The sequence below is a fragment of the Pseudopipra pipra genome, chromosome 2 (assembly GCF_036250125.1).
Source record: "Pseudopipra pipra isolate bDixPip1 chromosome 2, bDixPip1.hap1, whole genome shotgun sequence".
NCBI lineage: Eukaryota > Metazoa > Chordata > Aves > Passeriformes > Pipridae > Pseudopipra > Pseudopipra pipra.
Window position 1 is genome coordinate 76,113,606 of NC_087550.1, and position 7,164 is coordinate 76,120,769.

At 36.0% G+C, this 7,164-nt stretch overlaps 1 long non-coding RNA gene across 1 annotated transcript; it reads right to left on the minus strand.

The window, feature by feature from the left end:
• Nucleotides 1–794: 794 nt before the first annotated feature.
• On the minus strand, nt 795–3,833 carry LOC135406993 (uncharacterized). The gene is made up of 4 exons (XR_010426621.1): nt 3,571–3,833; nt 2,563–2,641; nt 1,846–1,903; nt 795–1,065 (listed from the first exon to the last, which is right to left on the minus strand). It is a non-coding gene; the product is annotated as an uncharacterized LOC135406993 (long non-coding RNA).
• Nucleotides 3,834–7,164: the final 3,331 nt, after the last annotated feature.

Consider the following 7,164-nt stretch of genomic DNA (forward strand, 5'->3'; position numbering starts at 1 on the left):
ATATGTAGATGGTAAGGAGTAGGAGGGAAATAAAAAAAAAAATTAAGTCACCTCCATTACCAGTGGATGTGTCCCTTATTGAAAATTTAAATACATGCTTTTCTACCTGTCTAATCAGGTCAAAATATTTCTCATCAAAGATTTTGTTCTGTTCTTGGAGAAGGCAATTTCTTCCATTGAAGTTTTCTACTCTAAACAAATTTTGTACCTTAATTAAGAAATTGAAAAAGAGAAACAGGTGTTCCAGAAACATGTACTGTTTCCATTTTCAGCTTTCAAAGAATTAAGACTACTGTCCTCCATTTCATGCAGTAAAACCTATCTTGGCAAGCTTCATTACACTGCTCTCCAGAGCAACAGAACATGTGGAGAAGTACACAGAATAATTATTATATCTTAAGCCCACAAGAGGCCCAGGAGAAATACTGGCTGACAGAAAACACCTAGTCCTGAGTAGGATACTAGGACATTTTCTGCAAGGTTAAGGTTGTGTACTGGCAACTACTTGTAACACAGATGAGGTGCAGAAGCTGCACTCAGAGGAGTGTTCTAGTGAGCACGTAGTTCTGCATACTCTGACCCTGCTCAGTCTCACTTCTTCAGCCTCTAAAGAGCAGCAGCTCTCCAAAATGTAATGGATGTGTTTCTTAATGTAGCAGGAAAGCAGAAAATCTTGAACCATTGCTTATTAAAATTCCCATTTAATTTTCTCATTAGTGTAAAAAAAAAAAAAAAGAAGGCAATGGAAACCCGATTCTTGTGGTTTAAGACCAAACCACAGTGTGGATACTCAATGCATGTGGATACCAAAATACTTTAATCATAGATATATGTAACTTTATGAATTACTCAATGTTCATGTAGCACAGCAGTCCCAGCTATGTGATGTGCATTTCTTGAACTGGGCCACAGGGTCTGAAGTGTTGGAGTCATGGTTGTGGTCCCAAATCCTGCTGCACAGTCACAGGTTCCCTTCAGTTTCACAGGATCTCCTTTTTCTGGGTCCCTGCTGGAATATCTTCCTCTGGCATCTCTGAGTATTCTTGATTGTCCTCATTTATAGGGCTGGGTAGAAAATATCTCATTGATGATTAGTCTGATCATATCACAGTCTTTTTCCAAATTGCAGTCAGTGTTGTGTCAGAGTCTGCTTGTTCCGGATAGTCCAAGACATGTTTGCACTTGATGATCAGCAGGTTGCTTTTATAGTTTGGCTATCTATCTCGTTGAACTCAAATATTCTGTTGTTTGGAACAGATGGATTTTTATATTTTGTTTACCTCTACTAAAAAAGAGTTGTTACAGTGCTTTTTGCTAACAGTTAGGCTAACTAGGCTAAATTCATGATACCTACCTGGGTGGAAGGGGAGAAGAGAGGTTGTTTCTGTGTGAAAAATTTTGAAGACTTTTTCCTTTTCTGCAGCAAGTATATGTATGTCTTTCTGTGAGTTGTGATCCCACTTTAGCTTCTGCCCACAACCCATAGGCAGTTCTCTCAATAAATGGAAAAATTTACTGTAAAATGCACCTGTCCATTAAAAACTCACTGAATGTGAAGCTTTCTGACATTCAGAGGTGTTTCTGCTGTGGAATATATTACTGAAGATACCATTCATATTGCAATGAGACATGTTCCCAGTTCTATAACAGTCTAGCTGTTAATGTGCTTTATGATCAAATGTCAATAAAATTTGAAATTGGACAGCTTTTCTCTTAATGTTTAAAGATGTAACCTTTATAACCCATGTTTCTTCTCTAGTTCACTAGTTTCACAATGCTTAAAATATACTACTTATTATCAACTTTAATTAGGCAAGACATTGCTTTGGGTGTTTTTCCACTTACCTGTGTAGCACATCTAGCATGGAGGACTCATATCTTAGTCTCGAAAAGTTGGCATGCACTAACATTAAAAGAAGGGAACATTTTATGAAACTGTACAAGAAAGTATACCTTTCTTATTTACTGACATAGTCAAAATTAAGAAGAGTATTCTGATATTAACTCATATATATCAGCTTTGAAGACATAAAATTGGTCACAGAGCTAGTGTTTAGCAATTTTAAGATAATATACCAATTTTGAACAACAATTATCTAATATATTTTGTTTTAATCACAAGTAATTGTACTTGGGTGTGCAGGGGAGCTTTACAGTGCACCCAAATTCTCTTAATATAAATGGCTTTTCCACAACTGTTCAATCTGCTATTAAAAATATATATAACATTAATTAAATTGATAAGGTAAATTTCTCACAATTATATTGCCATTTACACTTGTGATATATTATATACAATTTTATGATATTAACTGTGACATGTCTGTGGGAAATGTTCTTAATATGCTCTTTACAGAACTATAAACAGACTTAAACCCTTAGACTGTTAGTCCAGAAGTTTGATGGTATCTCTTTCTATTTTTTATTCTCAGTTAAACACATAATACATGATGTCTTCTTTTTAGAGTTAAAGATATGTAAACTGTGTGGAAAAATATTTGATGCATGGGGAAGAAAAATTAGTATGGCCTGTATGTGATTTATGAAAAATGTGGTACCTACCAACTCCAAGCAGAAAAGATTTCCGCAAAGAGACTCCATGTTCAATTTCATCCCACTGGTATGAGGTGTTCCATCTGGACTATTGGGAGTTAAGAAAATGTAGCCATTAATGTGAAATAGCTGAAACTAAAGAACAGTCCAAAAAAGTTATATTAAAGATAAAGGGTTTTATATTCTTCATTTCTATACTTACATGAAATTTGACAGCTTTTCTTGCTAAATTAATAGGAATTACTGTACCAGGGAAAAACTGATATAGCTGGACTGAGCAGTAAATATTTTGTTTTCCTCAGTTTTTGTGGAACTCCAGTTATTGATTGTAAAAACATCAACAAAGCATTTTTGCTTCCCCAAGAACTACTTTTTTAATACATTTCAATATTATTTCTATTCAAACACTGATTTCAAAGACCTGTCACCTGAGTTTCAAGTACTAAATGAACTTTTATATCCAGAATTCTTAAGCCTAGATTTCTCTCATTTAGAATAAACTTCAATTATTTTTTTAAAGAGGAAATCTACAAAACAGATTTTGAATGCCTAAAGAGGAGCAGAAAACAAAGAGAAAAGAATGTTTTATGTCTCTGAAGAAAAAGATTAAGAAAGGTAAAGGTTTTATCACAATAGTAGACCTCATACATACTATAAATCCCAGCACATAGAAATATGTGCCATGATCTAATAAATGGACTGGATTTGGACCAAGGGTTGGACTTGATGATCTCGGAGGTCTTTTCCAACCCAATTGATTCTATGATTCTATGATTCTATGATTTTTTTTTTTTATTTTAACAGCTTTGTTGGGGAAACAGACAGTGGGATTGAGGGTCCCCTCAGCAAGTTTGTTGATGACACCAAGCTGTGTGGTGTGGTTGACATGCTGGAGGGATGGGATGTCTTTAAGGAGCTTGACAGACTTGAGAGATGTGCCTGTGCAAACTTCATGGGGTTCAATAAGGCCAAGTGCAAAGTCCTGCACGTGGAATAGAGAGTCACAAACATGGATACAAGATGAGTGATGAGTGAACTGACAGAAATCCTGAGGAGAAGGACTTGGAGGTATTAATGGATTAAAAACTGAGTATGAGCCAGCAGTGTGCGCTCACAGCGCAGAGAACAAATCATATGCTGTAGCCAGCAGGTTGAGGGAGGTGATTCTTTTCTACTCTGCTCTTGTGAGAATGCAGCTGGAATATTGTGTCCAGCTCTAGGGCCCGTATGATGAGAAAGACAAGGACCTGCTTGACTGGGGCAGTGCTTTTAAACTGAAAGAGGTGTTTAGAATGGAACCTATCATTGTGATTGAATTAGTGGAAGGTTTCCCTGCCTATGACAGGAGAGTTGGAATGTCCCACTCTCTGGAAGCAGATGGAGTATGGCAATTTAGGATGTCATCTTACCATCTCAAACAGGGATATTAAGCAGCACTGTCTAAGTTACAAGAGGTGAATTCTCGGCTCTCATTTTTCAGAAGCTCTGGGGTTGATATCTCTAACTGATAAGGCTTGGAACCATCTCTGAGCTTTAAATGAGTTTGTACCATTTCTGACATAAATACTACCAAGAATGCCATTACTTACAAAATCCATCATTTTTCAGGATAAAACCGAGGAATAATATTAGGTATTGAGCTCTTGGAGAACCCAGTGAAATATCTCTATAATTTCAACATTGATCAATACTGATAACATCTGTCCTCACGAAGGTAATGCTGTGATGGCTGCAAGTGGTGATTCTGCCTAAAGATGGGATGATCTGTGTTATACTATACCTACCTAATCTTTTTCTTTTCTGTCATCTCTCCATCTATAAAGACAGTAATATACTTCTAAAATAGGGTCAGGAATAGATGACAACTCATTACATCTCTACAAATTTACCATCACTTTGTTACAATATTCACTTTAAATTTAGAGTACTGAGGAAGAATAAAGAATCTATTGTAATCCAGATGAGGATATACATTCTCTGCTTAATGTATTCATTTTACCAGCAGCTAATCTTTTAAAATTCTGAATGTTCTATGATTGAGGTGCTCAAAAAAAATACATAAGGAATGGGAGCACGGTTATTTCAGCACAATGATAAGAAAACAAGTATCTTTTTCTGTTGTTTTGGTTTTGGAGTTTGGTGGGGGTTTTTTGTTGTTGATTTTTTGTTTGTCTTTTTTCCCCCACAAAATATTTCACCTTTAACCTCATAAAGTCATGGTGAAATTCAGATGCTCATCTTTCTTGTCAACACATATTTTTAGTTTCTTTTTTATGTTTGTATAGTCTGAAAATTTTGAATCTTTCTTCCGTGAAAGGTTACACTCTGCTTGAAACTTTACACACATTGACTGAAACTTGACACATATTGGAATAAGTGTTTTCTCAGTATGTAATTGAATAGAATGTATCACTACAGTTGCTATTCCAAAGTGATCATACCCTGCTCAGTTGGCATCTAAACCTGCCTTTAAACCCAATAGGCAGGAATGTCCTTTGAGCTTGTAGTCTCTATCATTTATTTTAGCTAAACATTTACATAAAGATTTTAAGCAATTACAGTTCACTTCCTTCTGTAGTTTAAGACCCCTAGTGATTTCCTGGCAATTTTTGTGTGTGCTCTCTGAAGTTTTTTTTTCCCAGATCCTTCATTAGCTTCAGAAATCATAATGTGTGTTTTAGATTAAATTATATGGCATCTAATTTATTGTAGACATAGTGAATACGGTACATAAATGGGTAGCTTTTATAACCTTGACATAAAAGTACATTTCACACTGAGTTTTTCACTTGTCTTCTCTGACAGTTTCTATCATTTGCATGCAATTTGGGGATTTTAGTATAAACATTCAAACAACATCGTGATAACCTTTGTGCTGATAATGCCTACCTGATAGGGTCTAAATTTTATTAGTGTAATCTTTCTTCTGAGTTTAAGATTGATTCTGAATTTCATGTTGTGTTTATTTTTTATCCCTGTTGATTCTATAAATACCAACAGAATCCCTATAGCCACCCAAGATGTGACTTTTAATTTTGTTAAAAATGTGAAAATCTTTTCTCCTGTCACAGTGTAGGAAAACAACACTAAGGACCAAATGCATTTTCATAACAGTAGATGTGTATGTTTGTGTACAAAAGTACATAATGAGAATAAACTCATTACAATTTTAAACTCTGCAGAAAATTATGACTATAAGGCTATGTAGGACACAAAATCTCTTCAGCTTTCATCTTCTGCCCTAGTACCTGTTTAAAAGAACTTCAATCACATTGTGTTGCTTCTCATGCACTATTCACGAGGCATATAAAAATATGCCTCTTTTGTATTTTCTTGGTGATGAAAATAGTGTGTCTGATTCTTGAAAAAAAGGAATTACCTACTGGATTGTACTAATTTATCTGCAGACATGTCAGAAGCTGAATATTTATAATGAATTTCAACACAGTTCCCTGAGGAAAACTGCCTGACAAAGCATCAGGTATCACACTGAATATGCATGTAAGGTAGATTTTCTATTCCTTAAAAAGTCTATTCTGATACATAAAATTCCCTGGCTGTGAAAAATACGTCACAGGATTATCAACAAGTGAACTTGTTCCCTCATCCATAGTCTTAGAATGCTCATTAAATAATTCTAAGGTTTGAGTATTGCTTTAACCCACCAGGCAGCTAAAGTCATCAGCAAATTAGATTAAATACCTTGGGTTTAGCCTTGTGCATGCAGTTTTTGATGAAAGTTTTGGCTGCGCTACCATGTTTTCCTCCAAATTCTTTACTTGTCAATACACTGAGGGACAGTTTGAGCTACAACACAGTTTGGAGTTTTTTCCCAGTAAACTGTAAAAGTCCTTGTTCAACTGTTTGAATGAATCACCAAGAGGACAGTGATCAGATATATAGTGCTTGTCTGTGTGTATACTGAAGAGAGCATAAACAGCAAGACAACCGAGATGCTTTCTGAAAGAATTCCCTAAACATAAAGCACTTCTGAAATCAGACAACAATTTTCTGTGTGGATTAATGGCAAAGGAAAAAGGCTGGAGGGAAAGCAAGAGGCTCTTGTCATGGTAGGGTCCCTGATTTAGGAAGAGCTTCAGGATGACCAAGAAGTCCACAATAGGGCAGAAGTCACCAAGTCCTCTAAGATCAGTGAGTTGCTTTCCAGGCTTCCTCATTTCTCTTCACCTGTACTGTAAGCTATACCCTCTGTGATAGGGCATTTTTTTTCTCTGAGAAAAGACTGTGTGGTCTTTAAGCTGTTCACATCACTCTCTTGTTTTCTGGAGGCTACAGGAATGATGTGATTTACAGGCCAGTGGGATTTAAGCAGATCTTTGGCCCTAAAAACCTTTAATCACAATGCTGCAGCATTCTGTGGTCAGCAAATATTTCCAAACCTTGCTCTTGTTTTCCTGGCACTAGGGAAGCAGGATGCTAAAGAGAGGGTTGTCATCTTCTGTGCCTTGTTCGTGAATGGGAATGTCCTTCCTAAACCTGCCTGTTAGAACTTGATAGCCTCAAAAGCAGTCTGGACACATGGTTCAAAGTAATCATCCTAAGACTTAGTCCTAGGAGCTTCTTGTAAAACAATTATGCTATTTTGCTAAT